Source organism: Melopsittacus undulatus, chromosome 1, assembly GCF_012275295.1.
Source record: "Melopsittacus undulatus isolate bMelUnd1 chromosome 1, bMelUnd1.mat.Z, whole genome shotgun sequence".
NCBI classification, from domain to species: Eukaryota; Metazoa; Chordata; class Aves; order Psittaciformes; family Psittaculidae; genus Melopsittacus; species Melopsittacus undulatus.
In genome coordinates, this window is record NC_047527.1 from 125386783 (window position 1) to 125407355 (window position 20573).

The following is a 20573-nucleotide window of genomic DNA, read 5'->3' on the forward strand; positions in this document are numbered from 1 at the left end:
TTTGTCATTGTGATTAAAACAAAACAAAGAAGATGTGCTTAAAAAACGAACAAAAGCAAAACAAACAAAAACTTATTTAGGGGAAACATTACCTTAAAAATACTGACTTGATTTACTTATTGACCTGCCAAACACGTTTACACTGTGAATTAAGATGTAAATAACCAAGATAATCTGTTTTTCTAAAAGAAGAGAAATAATTTTCTCTTTTCAGGGTGAATTGTAAATGTTTCAGAGCAGGTCAGAAAGATAAACCAGTAATTTAATGACATTAAAGCTCCAGGAGCATCCTAAAAGTAATTAAATTAGCATCATTAACAGTTTTATGAGCTGAAATGTGGATTATGATGAATGCCTGTTTTTAAAAATGTATTAATATACATCCATTAATCATGCAGATTTTGAAAGTGTTTGATAATCATGTTTCTTATCTGAAACAGAAGTAAAAAAAAATCTTTTGAAAGGTTTTTTAGTAGGTGCAGAAATCTAATTAGAGTATAGAATAGCTGCCATTGAATAGCTACTGTTGATCACAACTTCTGCTGATTCTGACTTTATAGCTAGCATTGTTGCGTCTTTGCAAAGCTGTAGAAATTGCTCACAATTCTTTAAAGAAGAATAATGGAGCTTAGCAACCAGAAAGTGGATTTCAATTGAATCTACTGAGCTTTCATTAAAATGATCTCATAATAAGTTCAGATAAAAATAGTGTTATGGTTAGGTCACATGTGCCTCAGCTAGACTTGTCTGGATAAGATCTCCTCTTTAGCTCAGGTGGAACTGTTATTTTTAACTGGAGGAATGATTCCAAAATACATCTTTTAATTTCTTTCAAGAGGGTTATGAGAAAAGTCAGTCAATGATATATGCAAGCAATAGCTGGAGAATCAGGATATGTCCAAGGTGCAGATGTCTTCTGCTCAGAACAACTGATTTTAGTATCAATTACAGCCTGTGATTTACTGAGGAAGTTGGTACATTATCAAGGGTTGTATGCCATATTGTATTTTTATTTCCAAATTGGAAGCAGAGTGCCTGTACAAGCTCATCAATAATTGCATGGCTCTCATACATAAACAATCCTGCTAGGAACTCCTAGATCCTGCTCAGTACCAGACCTGAAATAGAGGCAGGATGTTAGAGCGATTGCTAATACAGTTACACACATGAGAACTGATGGCAGCAGTTTTTAACTGCCCATGACAAGATAAAGTGCTTTCTTCAGCCCTATGATACACAAAAAATGAAAGATGCAGGAAGACCTTTTTGTTGTGGGAAGGAATCCTGGGAACACCATGTACTGTGCTTTACTGTGAAAAAACTAGTGAATTAGTTTTCTTCTTCAAGCTTTTTCTTGAAGTGTTAAATACCATATTTGAGGACATAAGGGGTAAGATGAGAAAATGCCATGAATAACTGTATATTTAAGTTGCAGTTAAAGAATATGGTAGAAAATTAGTGATATGTCTTGTTTACTACATGAAAATATTTTAGTAGCAATTTAGATGGACTCAAAATAAGCATTTTACATGCCAGAATCCAATAACTTCTTTTATAAACCATCCTTAGAAATGGGCTTGGAAATGGATAGTAATCCTGCATGGGAGAAGAGAGGAAATTCTTATGTTCCAGTCCTTTCTTCATAATCCTCTGATTTATTTTTTTTTCTTACTCTGTCTTATTTTCCATATTAGTTTTTAAAGTAAATTCTGGATGTAAAACTTGCTTTTCTTCAGATAATTCCTATAAATACCTGCAATTTTATTCAGGTTATTTGACCACTGCTGTGCAGGCTTATTTTTGATAATGGCAAAATGGTGGTAAAGTACTTAGTAAATTTGAATTATTTTAATATTATTTTTTTATAATGTTTGTGGGCCTTCTAGCTTTTTCTGCTGTGTGTTTCCTCTGTCAGGGCTGGTTACATGACTCTTGAACAATCTGCTTTTAAGAATTTTAAGTTTTTCTAAACTATATGTGGTGCTCTCACTTTGTGGTTGCTAACTGAATAAGGATAAGAGGAAGTTAAGCAGTGATTTAAAAAGTGTAGCACATAATAATGAATCTAGAATAAAAGCATAGATTGTTCAGTTATTACTGTTTGACTAATGGAGATTCACTTTTTTTTAGACTCCATTTTAGGTGCTTCTCTGTAGCACTGGATGGCTGAGGGATTATTTGTTCTATGTGCAGTGTGTTTACAGAACCTGTTTTTCATATGGTTTTAAATCTTTAAATATTCCTTGTGAGAGGGTTTGAAAGTCTTCCTAAAAAAGTACATTACCTTCTGATGAATGATGAGGGTTCCATAGCTGTCTGAGGTTTGCCTTACTGACTACAATTTTGTACCCAAAAAAATGGTTAAACTGAGAATATCTTAAGTTTAGCTTTGCTAAAATGTATTGACATGTTCCCTGCTAATATTTGCCATATGTGTATATTATAGACATGCCAAGACAGTACTTTTTAGTCACTGATGTCACATTATATAGATAGACTATTTCAGTAGAGTGGCATACCCTAGAACTGAAAGTTTAGGTTTTGTGGTTTTGTCCGCAAAAAAATGTATCAGTCTTGTGATCCTTTTTGTGATACTTTTCAATTTTATATTTGTTTTTAGAGTTCACAGTTGATTTACTTTATAAATTCCTTTCTATCATCTGTGTAAGTTTTATTGAACTTTATACTTTTGAAATTTTTAACTTTTACTAGATTAGTGAGTGGTACAGGCAAGATTTACAAATGAGATGTCCAGGGAAAAGTTAATTGAAAAGATTTACTCAAATCAGGCAAATTCTGATCTGTAGCACTCTACATGACAGTAAGGAAGCTGTATCTGTAATTCAGGTGTGGATTTTGAATAACTTTTTACTCAAATGAACTCTGAGTTTTGAGAGGAATAATAGCAAAATATGGAGGGGGTTTCCTATTTTATATTTGACGCAGATAGGTTTGATTTAAGGCACAAAGACATGGCACTTTTTTTTAAAGAGATAAGTGTTCATTGGACTGAGTCATAATGTGTGCTTGAAATTACAGTATTGTAAAGCCAGAGGGTACCTATAACAACATACTGCTATATCTTAAGGAGTAATCAAATATTGAAAATACTTGCTTGAAATTGAAGACCTCTTTTGAAACACAGGAGTTTCTAACGCTTGATGTGAAAGATAAATTTTTCTAATAAACTCAGAAAATAATTTTGAAGGATAAATTTGTTTCTAGAGGTGTTCTCTACTGTTTGGTTTAGAAAACATTTAGGTAATGATGCTTTACATTCTTTTTGTGAATCTTAAGGCTGTGTATAGTTTAGACATTTTATAGGTTTCCTGAGTGCTTTATTACTGTCTTGCATGAGTCACTGATAAATCTTTAAAAATATCTTCCTTGTAGCTCCCTCTAGAACTTAACCATATTTAGTAGAAAGATGGGTAAGGAAGCATATTTCAGGTGGCTCAATATGAATAGTTCAGCTAGGTCTCCATCTTGCCCCATACTCCAGAGTAAGTGACGGATTCACTGTACACAAGAAGTGATTCTAGCACAGTATTACTGTCTATTCCATTTTGGTAAGAGAAAAAAAATTGAATTAATTGTGTGGTTTATATTAATATGTAGAATAAGTTGTGGGTTTTTTTTAAAGAAACATACACAGTCTAATCTTGATCAAAATCTCCCTAGGGAAGACTTATGAATGACTTCACTTCTTTAGAAGTGTCCTCTTCTCAAAAAATAATCCAGCTCTCAAAACTGCTGCTATTAAAAAAAAATAGTATTATACCTTCAGTCACTGGCTTTAAGACATCGTTGGGTAATATTTAGGAATGTAGTGCATTATATAAAATTGATATCTCAATACTAGATTTGAGAAAAGCAGAATAAAATTAGAATACAGTTTATGTATGGGGCAAAACCGTATTTGATTAGGTTACAGATACTCTGAAAAAGCATTGCGATTCTTCATCCCACAATTTAAAGCACAAGTGTATTGTAATAGATTCTTGTATAGTTTTATGTAGTGAATTTTTATGCTTTGTTGTCAGTTAAGTTAAAATGTCCTATTTTGATTGATTTATAGCAATTGAGGCAAAATTATTTCTTCAGCATTACAGAGAAGGTAAAAAATACTTAAGTCATATATTTGAAAGAGTATAGAGTAAATTTTTTTTTTAAAGTTTTGAATGGTTCTTATAAACTATTCAAAAATGTAAAACTGCAAAAGAAATTGTTAAGCATATATGTTGTTATTTTTAGTGCATATTTCCTAGGAAATAAGCTACATGTGAAAGTATTTGTTTTCCCTAATATACCAAGTCGTATGTTTCAAGCAGTTGTAATACTCTCTGCATGCAGTATCTCTCATTCTACCAAGTCAAGCCTTAAGGGGGAAGGTGAAGAGTAGGAAGGGAGAAAGAAAAAAACATATGCAGTATTATTTACTACAGCAAAAAAAACCCAAAACAACAAAACAAAACTCTCAAGTAAAATTGAGTCTTGACATAACTTTGAGTCATCAAATCAGACTATAATTGAAAATCTTTAAAATGTATGCAGCATTTGTAATTCTGGTACTACAAATGTATGTATCAAATTTAGGTTGATAATTTAGACTGTATAAAGGATTGAGTCCTTAGCTACAAAAAGTGATCTACTTTAATTCTGGCTTTGACAGAAAGAGTGTTCTAGTCAGGCTTTTCTAAATTCTCTGGAAATTTTCTCTCTGAACTGGTGAATTGCCATATTCCTTAGATGAATTTGTCTTGTTACAGGTTCATCGTTGCTTTTGTATTTCTTATATTTCATTCAGAGGTGCATTCCACCCTTCAAGTTAAAGATTTCTTCCTTATCTGTTAGCTGCTAGTTTTGAAGCTCTGTATGTGCTGAAGTTTATTCCGGAATGAGCACATTAATTATTAATTACTTTAAATGCACTGTAACAAAGTTAACAATCCATCTTAGTAATTGAAAGCCCATGATTTATGGCTGTTTCAGAAGTTTAAGGCTGCTAATGTAGAGATTAATCACAAGGAAAATGTTACTTAATTCAGCCACAATTTGAAACAATCTGATGTTTTACAGGGGATTACAAATGCATTATTTTATTGAACTACTTGAATGAAAGGAAACTTAACATTCAGTTGTGTAGTTTATTTCTGCCATATAGTTTATAAGGATTAATTCTGCATATTAGTTTTTCCATTTGCTTAAGTTACCTGTTAGATAAAATTAGCTGTCATTTAACTTACTTTATTGCCTTCTAAAAAGTGATTCTTTTTATGCTAGATAGAAGGATAATACATATAATGACAAATGCGCATTTTTGTTGACAGGGGATTTTATTCAAACTGAATTACCTATGCTGCATTGCATTTTACTGTAACATACCACAGTTTTTTCAGTAAATTCACGTGCTAGGGCAGATATTCCAAAAAACACTGTAGGCATTGTGAAGCTCTCTTGTGAAGTACCTGGAAGTCAGGCATAGGTCTGGTAGCAAGATTCCTAGTGCTTGTCAGGAAGCAGAGTGCAAGGCATTTCTGCATCTGGGCTACCCGGCTACCTAAAACCTGCAGATGCTTGGAACGTTTGAAATTGTACTGCAACAAGTCCATGGCAGGCTCTGGAATTTTCTGTTAATTAGCAACCAGTCTATTTATCTGGTATCTAAAGGATTTCTTTAGTACATTTACCTGTTACTTTCCTGAAATGAGACAACAGAATCTGAGCTGAAGCCCACATTATTTTTTTTTCTCCTGATTTATGGTTAACTCTCACAGAAGGTAAAGCCATCTAAAGAACAGAAGTTCAGGTCTTTGAAAACTGATTTTGTGTCCCATCTCTGATTTGATTTTTAGTTCCTTCAAGATTATACAGTATGATCTTAAGAGTTAATCTCCATGGGAGTGACCCAAACCAGAAATTTTGGAGACATTGCCATGATTAAAAGACCTGTTTCTATTCAGTTCTGCATTATCAGAATGAGGAAGCCAGGTGCACAAGACCATCTTATGTTACTTTTATGTAAAGCTTAGATTTGAGCCTTCATTTTGAAAAAGAAAGCAAAATTACATGGAAGGTTATTCTGTCTACCAGTGCTTTCTGGTCAAGGGCAGACATAGCAAAGGGTGATGTTTGTTTGGGGGTTTTGTTATTTTTATTTTTTCCCCCTCTGGGGAACAGATAGGATGTCTGTGATTTTGGGGGTCCTTTTGGTTTATTTATTTATTTATTTATTCATTTAATGGCATTTCCTGTTGAAACACTGAAGAGGTGGAGTTTTTTTAAAGTAGATCTCTTTATGATTGTAGACCAATGACTCCCAAGCTCTTGTATGCTGGGCTTAATCTGTAGAACCTTTGTGAACTGTAGAAGTTTATGAACTCTTCAGGTACAAGTTAAAGTCTGCTGATCTGAAAAGCTGGTGTACCAGTGTCATAAACTTTAAAAGTCTGTAACTAGATGACCTATTATAAATAAGTTATTTGACTGGTGATTTTTTAAAAATATAGTTCTCTTCTTCAGTTACAGCTGTTTGATAAGTTTGTCCTATAGTCATGGATTTGTATGTTACAACTTGAAAATATGTTCAGAAGTTGTCATCTGTTCCCAAACCAGCTGTGAATTTCAGTTTTATGTATTACTTTCTTGGCTGCCTTAGGAAATAAATGCAGCAGAGACCTTTGCACATTTTTGTCTTCTGTAACTCCTAGCATGTGGAAGAATTAATAACATAAGAAAGTATAATGCAGATGATGTCTTAGTTATCTTTTCTATAAGTAATGAGCAAGGTGTTTTAGATAAAGTTGTCGTTGAGTGTGGTGCCTCTTCAGAAGATTAAAATTACTTGAATGAAACAAGATGCAGGGAAATGAAATCATATTACCTGTGATGTTGGAGGAAAGATGACCTATCAAATTGTATCCCAGTCTGGTTACCAATAGTAGGTTATGGCTACAAAAATATCTGTCTTGATGGGGTCAGTAGCTCCTTACATTTGTGGTCATTCTCAGTAAGTTTTTCTTCCAGCATCAAAATTGCATCAGATCATTCAATTCACTAGGTGTTTATATGTGTCAGATACTCCATCATTCTGGCCAAACTGCTTCAGTCACTTTTTCAGTGCAACAAGGTTATCACATCAGAGCATTTCATAATACAGGATATTCAGAAAACAAATGTCACATTCTTTATCAGTTCAGTTGTGTTATATCATTAAGCTGAGCTATTGCTACAGCGCCATGAAACTGAAATTTATACTTAAGAAATTTATAACCTGAGAATGTTCATGTTCAAGTATTAAAGTAATGTGGTAGAAGACAACAGCAGGACACAGTAGCAATTTAAATGCTCTGTTGCAGCATCAGTTTTGGCTTGTCACAGGTAGTATCAAGTGGGCATCTGTGCAGTCAGTTTTCTTAACTAAATGTCTGTCCACAGAGCCATAATGTATATTATGGACTATTTCAGTAAGAAATCTTAATATGCAACATAGTGATGCATACTGTTACACATTGTCGTGGTTTAAACCAAGTCCCCCTACTCCCGGAGAGTTAGGAAGGAGAATCCAAAGAATGTAGCCCCCACGGATTGAGATAAGAACGGTTTAATTGCTAAGGCATAACACAAAACCCCTACTGCCATTTACTACTACAAATAATAATGATACAGCAAACAGCAAGTGAAAAGAATACAACACCCCACCAGCCACCGACCCATAACTCACTCCACCCTGCCCGGCCGAGCACCATGTGCTCCCTCCTCCATTTTTCTCCAGAGCTCTCCCCTCCAGCCTTCTCTTTCCCAGTATGCATCCTGGGCATCACGTGCTATGGTATGGAATACCTCTTTGGCTAGCCTGGGTCAGGTGTCCTGTCTCTCCTTCCTCCCAGACTCCCCCTGGCTGGAAAAAACCTTGAACAAAAACACCCTCAAAACATGCTCAAACCATGACACACATGTATCCTTTTTTTCTCATTTTTGTTGCTGATGACCAATGCTTTTACAATTTTTGTTCTGTAGTTAGTTAATCTGTATAGCATTTTGATAGTAGGAGGTCTGAGTTTTGGGGGCAAAACTGCATATACACTGTTCAACACAAATTTTATTTTGGAGTAATGTGAGAGTGTGTTTTTATGTTACCAAAGGAGCCTATACATGAAAAGCAGTTAGATGTCAGGAAGCTTAAGGATTTTGAGTCAGTTTTTGCAGCATTGACCAGGACTATTCTTCACATGATTAAAATGAAGTGTAGCACCATTTTCATTAATAAATTAGTGGATCAAAGTTACTTGCAGTCGGTTACTGATTTGGGTCTAAATCAAGAATTTTGTGTATGAACATATTACATAAGGGTCTATAGAAAATCTACATGTATATGAACTATTGCTCTTTTTAGTTTGATAGTTGTATAGCCGAAGATACTGCAGAGCTACTTACTGAAGAGCATACATTTAAAAACATAAACAATGAAAAATAATTTAAGAAAATACCAATAAAACCCTCCTCTAATAATGCTTCTTCAGTATTATATTTAGTAAAGATTGCTTTTTTTTTTGCAGTATATACTACAGGAAATAGAGTTCTATTGAACTTTATCTTGAGATAGCTGAAATAATTGGTCTATAATAGTATCTAGATAATTTGAGAATGGTGAAATTTAGTATTAATCATTTTACAGAATGTGTTTTTATGGGAAAGGCTTAGAGTTGTACATTTTATTTGTTGTTGCTGTAAGTCAGCATAGTGCTGACATCCACTAGATTTTTCATTTTGTCTACTGTCACTGTTACTTTAGCTCTCTGTTGGTGTGGTTATTGAAATTACAGATTGGATAACCTAAAGTTTGGGTTGTTTTTTTTTTTTTTTCTTGTAAGCAAAACTTAGGAATTTATAAAATAGGATTATATGGTTTTCATTTATTTTTCTGCCTTATTACTAATTTTATTTTCTTTGACATGATTGTTATCTTATTTTGATTAATTTGGGGGTTTGGATGTTTGTCATGTATACCATATCCAAGGCTAAAATAAGGTTTAGCTTTGCCTTGTAAACAATAAAACTGGTTTCTGCTTTGCAGCAGTTGAGATTGTTATTATTACTTCTGCTTTTTGTGATTCCTTTACATTCTAATCTCAATGAAATTAAACCTGATTTGCTTCAGACCTTTCAAAATTCCAAAGGCAAGATTCCGTATAAAGGCAGGAATTCAGTATCTCTGAATGTTTAAGGTGGCACTTAATTACCCCTTGAATGCATTTTTGAATCTTGCTTTTTGCCCTGAAGTGTCTTTTTTTATTTTTTTATTTTATATTTTCATTTGGACAGATGTTTTTGGGGTACTGTTGTCTTGGGGAGAGGAGAAGCACACAATTTTAGGAATTTGCCATGCTGTCTTGACTCAGGTTACAGCTAAATTTTTAAGCCTCTCTGACTTCATCTTGAGAAGGCCTAATAACTTCACTTAGTTTTGAGAAGAAAGGCATGGAAAGGATATGCAAGAGAAAAAAAGAGAAGTGTATGTTTTCTTCCAGAATATCTAAAAGCTTTTAGCAGAAAGTAATATGGGTCTGTTTCCTTTTTCATGTCACTAATTCTAACAAAGGTCAAGTGTAAATTAATTTTCAGTTCTTTGATTAACTGGCTGAACTGATTCTTCCCCACTCTTCCCCCCAGTTGTCAGTTAAACTTGGTAATGCTATTGTATTTTATGTGTATTTACTATTGAGGAACATGAACAATATGTCCCTCTCATTCTGACTTTGAGATCTGATGTGATGCCGTATTAGGAAAATATACAGTAAAGTATAAGCTGACATTGGAATATGGTGCAGTAACTGACTTTTACCATTGCAGATAAACAGAGTAATTATTCTAAATCATAGCATCACTTTCAGCTGGATACCCACTAAAATCACTGCACTGTGGTTTCCTGAAAATGCCACAATCCTTCAACTGCCAAATTAAGCCCAGGGAGAACAACCATCAGTAGTGCCTGCACAGTTATGTAGAGGGATGAGCTCTGAACCAAGTGAAAAGATGTTCTGGAAGAACAGTAACCTTTCCCATGATGTGCACATTTTCCATTACATTTCTGACACAAAATGCTGTGAAATGATTTAATGGTGACATTTTGTTTTGCTGACATTCCCTTTTCTTATTAAAAAGAAACAAAAGTTAGGTTAAGAAAGTGGAGGAAGGGAGGCCAAGCATTTGAATTTTACTAGAGAAATCTGTTCTCTTTTGAAGGCAAAACCAGTGCCATTCTAGGTAAACATTGTTTCTGACATAGGATTTGGGTTTGGGGGAAGGGAAAGGTATGCATTGTCAGCATCAATATTGAACACCTTCTTCTGTAAGGTTAATTTATATTGTTGCTTTGCAGTAATTGCACACCAAATATGATAATTCGATGAAGCATCCTTTCTAATTAGCAAACACAGGCACATCAGCTATACAGCACAGCACACTTATTTCTGCTTGCCATTCTTGATCTATATTACTAGAAACAATTGTAAAAAGGAGCAAAGTATAAGCAGACGTAGTACACTGAAAGGTCAGCACTTGTCACTTGGAAAAGGATACATTTTTATGGAGTGAGAAAACAGAAATCTGCTGCCCATTGATGTCATTCAGGAGCTTGTCTGCATCTGAAGTAATAAATGTAAAAACACTTAGACAGAAAAATTGCTTAAGTGTGGTTCATGAAGCCTTTGACAGCTTTCGATTTCCTGTTTCAGAACTGATGAAAAGCCTTGCTTGTTTCTAGCACAGTATAGAAGTTTCATCTTTGAAAACCCCAGCTTTTGCTTTTGTTTTCTTAAGGCTGTATGAAGTTTTCTTGGCATCTCATTTATTTTATCCTTCCGCCATCCATTTCTAATTTCTTGGATGATGGTTGATGTCATTGTAAGTAACCCTGTTTCCCTGAGGGGACATCTGAATCTGAATAAAATATTTTAGTTTGAAATCACTGGAAATAAACATAAGAGTTTAATTTGTGCAGTAACTTACTTGAGAGAAAATATATATGTATTAAAACATGTTTGCTGTCACATTATTTGTTATTTGGCTGAGAAGACACGCTGGCTTAGAGAAATTCAAAATAATTTTAAGTTCTGGGCAGAGAACCTCAATTTGTTGTAATTTAAATTTTTGTAGCTAAAAGTGAATATAGACTAGTATATCCTTACTCTTCCTGAAAGCTAATGTGCACAAGTGGGTTTTAAGGGTTGGATGTGACTTAGGAAAACTGTGTGGCATCTGTTTGCACCTTCAGGACTTTATGAAAGCTTCAGCATCCCACATATGCTAAAGTAGTTGTGATGAGGTTTTTTTGTTTTGAAAGAAAGTGGAAATTGTAGTGATAGCCAAAGGTGAATATGGTACCAATACTTAAAAAGTTGACAAACTGCTTAGTTTTAGCTTAAATAGATGGAAATAAATACAAGTATAATTCAGTTGTAGTAGTGGACTGATAGTTAACTTAATAAATTAAAAAAAATGTTCTAATAAAGTCTAAAAATAATTGTAAAAATTCTAATGACAGTAACCCAATGGTACAATTTATTGACATTTATTGACCATAATGTATTAACAAAAATTTCAGAGCTGTTTCTTACAAAAGGCTATTAAAAATAAAATAGATGTGATGAAATTGTTTTGGCAGCCTTTAGCTGTTTGCTAACAATTTAATACAGCAATAAAAGCTAGCAATAGCAGCATCAGAAGTGCATAGGAGCAACTTGATTGTAATTTGGTAATACTGTATGAATAAAAAATACATACTTCAGAGTAAACTGCAGCCAAGGTTTATCCTTGGGTTTAAAGACCTCATAAATTTGAAGAGCTTTCTAAAGTGTTCTTGTTACTAAACGTCAGAGACAAATTATGCCTGGTGCTGATGTTGCTACCAGGGGAAATGGAGGAGAGGAAATAAATCTTCTATTATGTAAGTATGCCTGTAGTAAGGCTTTCCAGGCCTCAAATGGAAGTCTCTTTGGACCTTGTGGTATGGGCTGCTTATTTAAGTATTCCCATCAGTGCTCAGCAATCCATGTGAATAAAATGTAAGAGTATGGATGAGACTGCTACCTGTATTTTTGTATCTAATGGAGAGCATGCTGATTAGCATAAGCGCAGTTTTGTGGTTTATACCCGGTGAAAGGCAATTAAATAAAAACAAACAAAAAAACCCATCTTTAAACTGTGAAGTCCACTGAGATGGTAAATTTCCTTTGTAGGGCTGTTTTAAAGGTAATGGAGTCTATATTCATTTGCTGTCCTTTAACTTGTGTATAAAAATTCAGGCGACATGTGAGATGTGGAAAAATGTTCTGTAAGTGTATTTTATTATAAATGCTTATTGAACTAGACATTAAGTAGGTGCAACAGAATACATAGCTGGTTTAATTGGCAAGAATCTGTGCAAGTCCAGAGCAATCCATATCATCGGTTTTTTATATATTTAGGATATTTAAATTATATTTCTGTTCAAATTAATTATACTTTTTAAAGTTTTAGGGAAAAGGTGAAAATACAGAAATGCTGCTCAAGGGGGAGTGTTTGGAAAACTGGAAAGAAAATGAGGTGAAAGAAGGGGTAACTAGGCAGAGAGAATGAGAACAAGGAATAAATAGAGGAGAAATCAGCTTTCAAACTCTGTAAACCTCAAAGTGGTAAACTAGAAAGAATCTAGTGTAGAAACTGTTAGGGACATAACTTCCTGACAGTGTGTATTTTGCATTACCATTTGGTGATGCAGAAATTAAGAAGAGGAAAGTTGAAGTGATTTGAGGATGGAACAAAATGTGACCAGAAATTCGGCACTAAAAAGGAATAGCTGATTTTTGAAGACGTTCAGAAAAAATAACAAATGGGATTCAGTTAACAGCATAAGAAATTGTGCCAGGGATAGCTTTATTTATAAAGTTGTTTGCTTAAGTATTGAAGACCATTTTGTAATAATTGACAGGAAAAGAGAGGAACTCTTAGATTTTTCCAGCTTGATGAAGACCAACAACTACCTGTCTGTGGAGACATCTTAAGAAAAGCACTTGAGGAGAAAATACTTAAAATGTCCTTTTTTTAAAAAACCGAAAGTAGTATCTGTTAAGATTTTGTTCTCCTGAGTAAAAATAATAGTGCTAGTTCTAGTAGTCCAGTTGTGTGATGTGAATCAATCCAGTAACATTTAACAGAAGTTTTTCTCCATTTTTGAAAGACTGTGCAAGCACTGGTATGGAAAAAGTGGGGAAAGCAGCAGTATAGTATCTTAAAATGCAGAGCAGATGAAAAGAAAAAAAAAAGTGTTACTTTGTAACCAGTCTTAGTAAAAAATTGTTTAAATTTACATAAAAACAGCCTGTTGTCTGCTGGTACCTACTGACAGTTCTTTTAATAACACTTGCTGTGAAAAAGAGATAAGAAAACCAGCGGGCTTTTAAAACTCCAGTGGTAATCTTAGTTTTTCACATTAAAGAACAATAAGTAAACGGCAGGACTTTAATTTTCTGCAGTTCTGAAGGGCTTTTCTGAACCATTTCTACTTTTATTAAAAGCAGAGTCACAGAATAGAGTTTGGAGGATACCTCTAGGGCTGGTCTAGTCCCCAGCCCCCTAACTCAAAACAAGATCAGATAGAGCATGTTACTCACGGCGATGTCTTACTGGGTTTTGAGTATCTCTGTGGATGGAGTCTCTGTAGCCTCTCCGGGCAGCTTGTTCTGTTGTTTGTTCCTCTTCATAGTAAAAAAAAAAAAAAAAGATTCTTCTTATGATTACCAAAAAAAAATAAAATCGTTCATTTCAGTTTTTGCCTATTGCCTCTTATCCTTTCACTAGACCACTAAGAAATTTTTCTCCCCTCAGCTCTCTCAGCTTCTTTTTGTATGACACGTACTCCAGCCCCTTAATCATTTTCATAGGCCCTTTGCTGTATTTGCTGCTGTAACTCCGTTATGTTTTTTGTACTTGGAAGCCCAGAATTGGACACAGTGCTTCAGGGGTAGTTTCACCAGTGCTGAGTTTAGGAATAAAGCATATTTATTGTCCATAGAAGTAAACTATTAAAAAATTCGGTTTGTTATAAAAGAAACATCTTCCTGTAGTCAATATAGTGAGTTATTGAGGACAGTTCTTAAGGATGAGAAAGTATTTCAGTTGGTTATTTAATCCATGTCTTTGGAAAACTGTGTCACAGTTGTAGTTTGTAATTGTAGTTTGAATGGTTACTTTGTTGAGCAACATACTAGGGAACCACCAGTGCTAATGCTATTTTCCACTGAAATTCTTATTTCTTGGTGGAAGGTTCCACTATGTAAGTTAAGACATCCCAGTTCAGGCCCTTCCCCTGCCTTCTTTGAAAAGTGACTTTTCAAAATACAGTATATTAGAATATCATCCCATCTAACAATAGCTTTCAGTCGGCACCTGCCAAATTGCATTAAAAGAGCTGCATCATCTAACCTAGCAGAGGACCGAGAGACACACACATAAGCTCCCAAAACTCAACTGTGAAGGGCTGTTTGCCAATTCCTGTCAACCCCAGAAAATTATAAGTAATGTTATACCTAAAACTTGTCACTGTTTCTTAGCCACAAAGGAGTTAGAAGTGCTAGGAGTGAAAGTCTAGGAGTGTTAACACTAGAGGGATAATGTCCTTTTCCCAAGGGACAGAGAACATGAGGACAGGAGATTTGTCACTCTAAATTATCCTCTTTGGTGTGTAATGGTGTACCCTACAAAGTGGGGTTGTGGGTGCAGGTGTTACAGATGCTGTTAAGATCTCCGCCTTCATTCAAAACAAAAGTGGAAACACACAAGCTGGTTTTCTGAGGAGTGACAGAAGACTACTAACCATAAGGTTTTTGTCTGATGCAGATTGTAGTTCCTTGAAGACTTGATCCGAACAGTTTGCTTGAACTAGCCATTAATTTCTAACCTATACCAAAACCACTGTGGCCTTTTTTTCACCTTGTAGTCATTATCTTGTAACTGTGTGTAGACTGTTGCTAAGTCTGTCTGCACACGTATGTGTATTTGGAGTGGTCAGTGTATGACCTCAAACAGTGTTAAGCACATGCTATGTTCCTGTTTACTGTAATTTCCTCCAGATTCTTCTCTGAAAGAAAATGACACCTTAAAAAAGAAATTTGTCTTTGCTGGCCCTTTTGATTGCTGGGTATTTGTTTGTAATAGTATGCACTTTGCATTGTGTGGAAAAGGAAACGTGCATTAAGTTTATAGTACATAATACTTGAAACTTTGATATTTTTCCTTTTTTCAGTTGGTCCTCTTACCATAGAAAACACATAAGATTACATTATTGAAAGACCTGATGCTTTTATTTTGAAGCTTACTTTATTTTGAAACTTTATAACAGCACCCCCTCCCCAACATATACACATATAGGCCTTGAAGAAGAGAAGTGAACCGAAGTCTTTGATCAGTTAATTGAGTTTTGGAGAAGACCTCCCATTCTTTCCAAGGACAAAGTATAAATGTATCTATGTCAGTTTGATGAAATCCGGAAAATTGGAAGCCTTTAAGAATATTGGGAGTGGAATACTTTCCTCATAACTACCAGAGTCATAGTACAGCAGTTTTTAGATCTTTTGTCATCTGTGCTTTGAGTTGCTTATTCCTTGCCTTGGAGCACTAAGTTGCTACAGGACTTGTGGAGAAATTGAGAGCAAAGTGGTCAACAGTGGTGTCAGTGACTGGTGATTTGAAGTCTGTTTGATTCAAATGGAGATTGAACAAGTGCTACACTAGACAAGAAAAATAAAATGAGGCATTGAATTTGGACATGTGTGTAACTCTCCTGGGTCACTTCACTTGTCGTTTGTCATTCACAGGGAGGTGTGAGCAGAATGTACGTAACTCAAGAATACACAATTACATATTTACTTTTGGTGACGACTAGCATGTTGCTAGGCTAAGCTTTATTATGAGCATCATACACATAGTATGAATGTAGATGTCTAATGAATCAATCTGCTGGTCAGGCAGTCATTGGTAAGGTGAAGATGTTTTAGGTTCTGTTGTTGCTGTATCAGGCTAGTCCTGATCTTGCTGAATGTTGTCTTCAGATTCTCCACTGTATTCTCAGGGATTCTGATTTCTGTTGGTTTTTTGTTGGGTGGTTTCTTTTTTTCTTGAGTCATTAGTGTATGCCATTTCAAATCAGCAGACACAACAAGTTTTTTTACTTACTTAGCAGAGTTTGGCTTTTTCCTGTATTACATCTTGTTTTCCTCCATAAAGCTAAGCCAAAGTTAGGCAGAATGCTATATGAACAGGGCCTTGGGTTAGACAGAGAAACTCTTGAGCTGTGGTTGTCTGGGCAAAAAGCTGGCAGTTACAGCCAAGTATGGAGATTGGTGGGACTGTGACTGGTGAACAGGAGAAGGACCTGAGTTTGGATGGTAAATGTGCAGAAACAGTACTGAGAGACAGTCTTAAGCTCATGTGGAGAGGCAGCAAAATACAGACTTTTCAAGCTCCAGGACTTGAAAGAAGAAAGTCAGGCATGTGAGAAAGACCCTTGAACAAGAAAACTGTGGATGGTAGTCAGAAAGGGGGAAATACTGAAACTGTTTAAAGAAGCGTGGACAGGGAGTTGTGGATAGGAAGCCTCTGTGGAAAGGAGAGGTTTGCTATGGGTTGTCAGTGAAGCTGAGAGGGGAAGTGACTGGAAAATGATATCTTAATAAACTTTCAGCTACTGTAATGGTACAGTGGCAGAGAATGTTTATTTATTATGATCGTGAAATGTCTCTGATACTGACTTGTTATTTTGAAAATACATGGATAGAAGACCTTTATCATCCCCAATCATTAGTCAAGGTATTTTGATGGGTTTTTTCTTTTCCTGTTAGCTTCCTGGTGATATATTTGAGCATCAGTATGTGCAGTGTCATATGAGATGAATTGTTCTTTAAAACAGCGTCTGTCCAATTCACTTACAAGTTGAGAGGCAGAGAACAAAAGCTAGACAAAGTGGCCTCTGAGGTGCTTGTTTATGTTTATATACCTCATTCACTCTATGATATACAAAAATAATCTAAGTACACTAAATAGATGAAGGTTTGTTCTGCTGATTTTTTTTTTATTGATCAATGAAAATATTAGTAAAGCTGTCGGAAAAAGCGTTAATTTAAAAGTGAACAGCAAGCATTAACAAAAAACTAGTGCTAAGCCATAATTAGCATTGCTTATATGATTATGGTTACAATGCATTCATTTTGCATACTTAGAAACACTTTATTTATTCTAAAAGTAGAAAAATATTGGGTTTATGACTTAACTAATCAAGTATGTGTTGATTATTAATCCTTCAGGGTTTTTGGTTGAAATTCTTGGTTTAAGATTTTATATATTTTCTTTGATGTTACATGCTATCATTCATCTATCTTGAGCAATTAATTAAAAATAGATAAAATAGTTAAGTCTGCATTTGGAATACTTCAGTTTTTCTATGTTCTCCAGAAAAAAGTCGTAAAGGAGACATCTCAGAAATCAAAGTAATCACAGTCACAGATTCAAGCACTTTGCAATTTTCTTGAAATAAAATTCTTTTAACTTCTTTGTATCTGTTGTTTTTACCTTTTGTATGTCTGTCATTCCAGTGGGTCAGTACATTCACATTCTGAGGTGTATTTATTTTTTTCTTGAGGAGATAAAAATAGTGAAAAGGAATAGGAAGGGCATTTCAGAATGATCATGAGCATTAAAAAGACAAAAAGCCAAATTTACTCTTTGTAGTTCTGAAGTTATGCAGAATGATGTACAGACTTTTGTTTCATATTTTTCATCCCAAATTCATGTTCTGAAGACAGAAATATGTATAAGTGCATTGTTTGAAATGCATCTAATCATGTTACTAATTGCTTTTAAAAGTAGTTTCATTTCTGCCTGGACTAAATGATGAGTTTATTGACATGTTGCAGAAGGAGCTGTACACTGTGGAGCAGATCTGGCTGAAAGTGCCCAACAAGAGCAGTAACAAAAGTTTAGGAAACTGATAAACTTAAAAAAATCATTACCTTACACCCAGCATGGCATAGGGTAAGGCATCATTTCACCCTATTGGTTTTGCTTTAGTTTTATTTTATGTAGATTTTACTGCCAATATATAATGAGATTATATATTACAAATAAAGTATAATTTTCCTGCCTAAAGAGGTTACTGCATCTTTTGATTCAGTTGAAACAAACCACGCTTCATGCTTTATCTGCACTGTGTTGTTGATGTACTGCTGAAAGTAATATTCAATAATACAGTTAAATGATAATGGCATTGTGGAAAATATGCAAAACCTCTCTTGACATCCATTTTTGTTATAATGCCCTTTTTTATATTATTTGAGAAAAAAATAAACATGGTACAGTGTAGAACACAGTGGGTTTATTTTTTTGGTTCTCTTGGAAATTATTTCTGTGATACCTAGCATAAAGCTCCTCAAGTAGAGCATCTTCTCATTTTATCAAACTTCTGCCATTGTCCTAGATGTTATTAATAGATTTTTGTTTATCATAGAACTAATCTTTGTCACTGCTTTTGAGATCTGTGTATGATATCTGAATTTTATTTACATGCCCACTTTCAGCCATGGCATAGAACAACCATGTTATAAGAACTGTTGTTCTAAATACTTTGTCTGAATTCCAAAAGTGCTGTGTGAGGCTTTTTCTATATAGCTGGATTATGATACAAATGTAAACGCATCTGTTGTTTATACATATTTGTTAACGTCAGGCTTCATTTGAAAAAACTGTCACTAAATGTTGCATGTTCCAGAACTCGTTTGAAAAGGAGAAGTAATTCCTGCTTTTCTGTACTTCAGATTTATTCTATTCTGAGTGCTTTTTCACCTAGAAAAATGTCATTTTTAATGTAGAGTTTTAAAAATTAAAACTGAAGATGAATTATGAAATTATAATGGAATATATGAAATATTTGCCTTGTAAGTTAAGCAAATATATTTTGAAGCACATCTTCCCAGATTTTCTGTATCTGTCGCTCAGTTTGAAAAACTTTCTGGCCTTCACAGAAAGATGATCCAATGTTAACATGCGTTTTAAAAATACAGGGATGTGTATATACTGTGCAAGTGAATTCATTATATTTTCCATGCTTTTCTAACTTGTGTTTACAAACAAAATGAAATGCATCTGGGAGCTTTTTACTTAGGCCATTTTATGCATTAAAAAAATATTGTGGAGTTGTAAATATACACAAATAATACTAGTTTTATGTTTTGGGGGGGTGTGGATTGCTTTGTGGGTTTGTTTGGTTTTTTTTGATATCTACAAGTATGCTTTAGATATGCTCACAGTTACACAACTTACCCTATAACTTTCCTGACTTTTATTTGGTTTATAGTATCTAGGTTACTGTAGAATATAAAATCACCTTCCGATCAAAGAAGAGGACCTGTATTGTGTTAAATGCTATTCAATTTTAGGATGGCATCAGGGGCTAAATATTTTACTATTTATGCACAAGAAGAATGATTATAAATCTTGGACAGCATTTAGAAATCTAGCAAATTTTGGACTGGAGCTTTACTGTTCAGTTTGTCAGCCACCTTTCCTAATTTACTGTTGTTCTGAAATGTACAGAGGTCATCATTATAATAATTATTTAATGAATTCTGTTAGGCCCAAAATCACCCCGTGTGGTACTTTGTCTGTTATTGGACACCATCCAGATCTCAAGCTATTGTCTGCTGCTCTTTTGAGTCCAGCTGGCTTTTAACTGATTCATCCAGCCTTGTACTTAAGTTGGTAAGAAAAGTGCTCTAGGGGACTGGTTGAAAAACCTTATGCTGAATACATTTTGGTATGTAACCACCACTGCTCTTTCCTGTTTAATATAGCCAGTCATTTCATCATGGTCATTTCAAACATGAACAACTCATCTATCCTTGTTAGTCTTGGCTGAATACTCTGGACAACTTTCTTGTCCTTCCTGTGTTTGAAAATGGATCCTGAGGGATCATGCTCCTTGATCATTTGTAGGGCAGGGGTGATGCAGCCTGTGATTTCCTAGGTCCTACTTACTAGCTTTTTCTAATGGGCATGTCTTGGATATTAAAGATGGGCTTAGTATTTTTCAGTTGTCAGTCTTGCTTTGGTTGTCATGATGTTTCTTAGATCTTACACAGGAGCCCAACTGAGGTAACAATCATCCCTTTCTTCAGACCCACTGGATAATCCCCATGGATTGGAATATGTTGAAATGTAACCCCTGACTTGTTGCTTTCATTCTGTTAGCTGTCCTTCTCTTTCCCATGTCTCACTGCTGGAGGTCTGAGAGCAAGTTTTCACTGTGCACACTGAGGCATTGAGCACAAAGACATCAAGCATCAAAGACATCATCCCTTTCTGTGTTACCAGTTGAAATTCAATCTTTATTTTCTCTGAAATTCCTTTCACTGCTAACGTTTTTGTAGAACTCCTTTCTGTTTCTCATTGGATCCATCTGGGGTTTTACCTTCTCAAATTTACTGCCATTCATTTTGCACATTTAGTTCAGTAAAAAGCTTGCCTGATCATACAGATGTTCTGCT

At 34.7% G+C, this 20573-nt stretch overlaps 1 protein-coding gene across 5 annotated transcripts in view; it reads left to right on the forward strand.

Annotated features, from left to right (window-relative positions):
* Positions 1-20573, forward strand: part of PHF14 (PHD finger protein 14) — a 165846-nt gene that overhangs the window by 67797 nt on the left and 77476 nt on the right. The window lies entirely within an intron of this gene.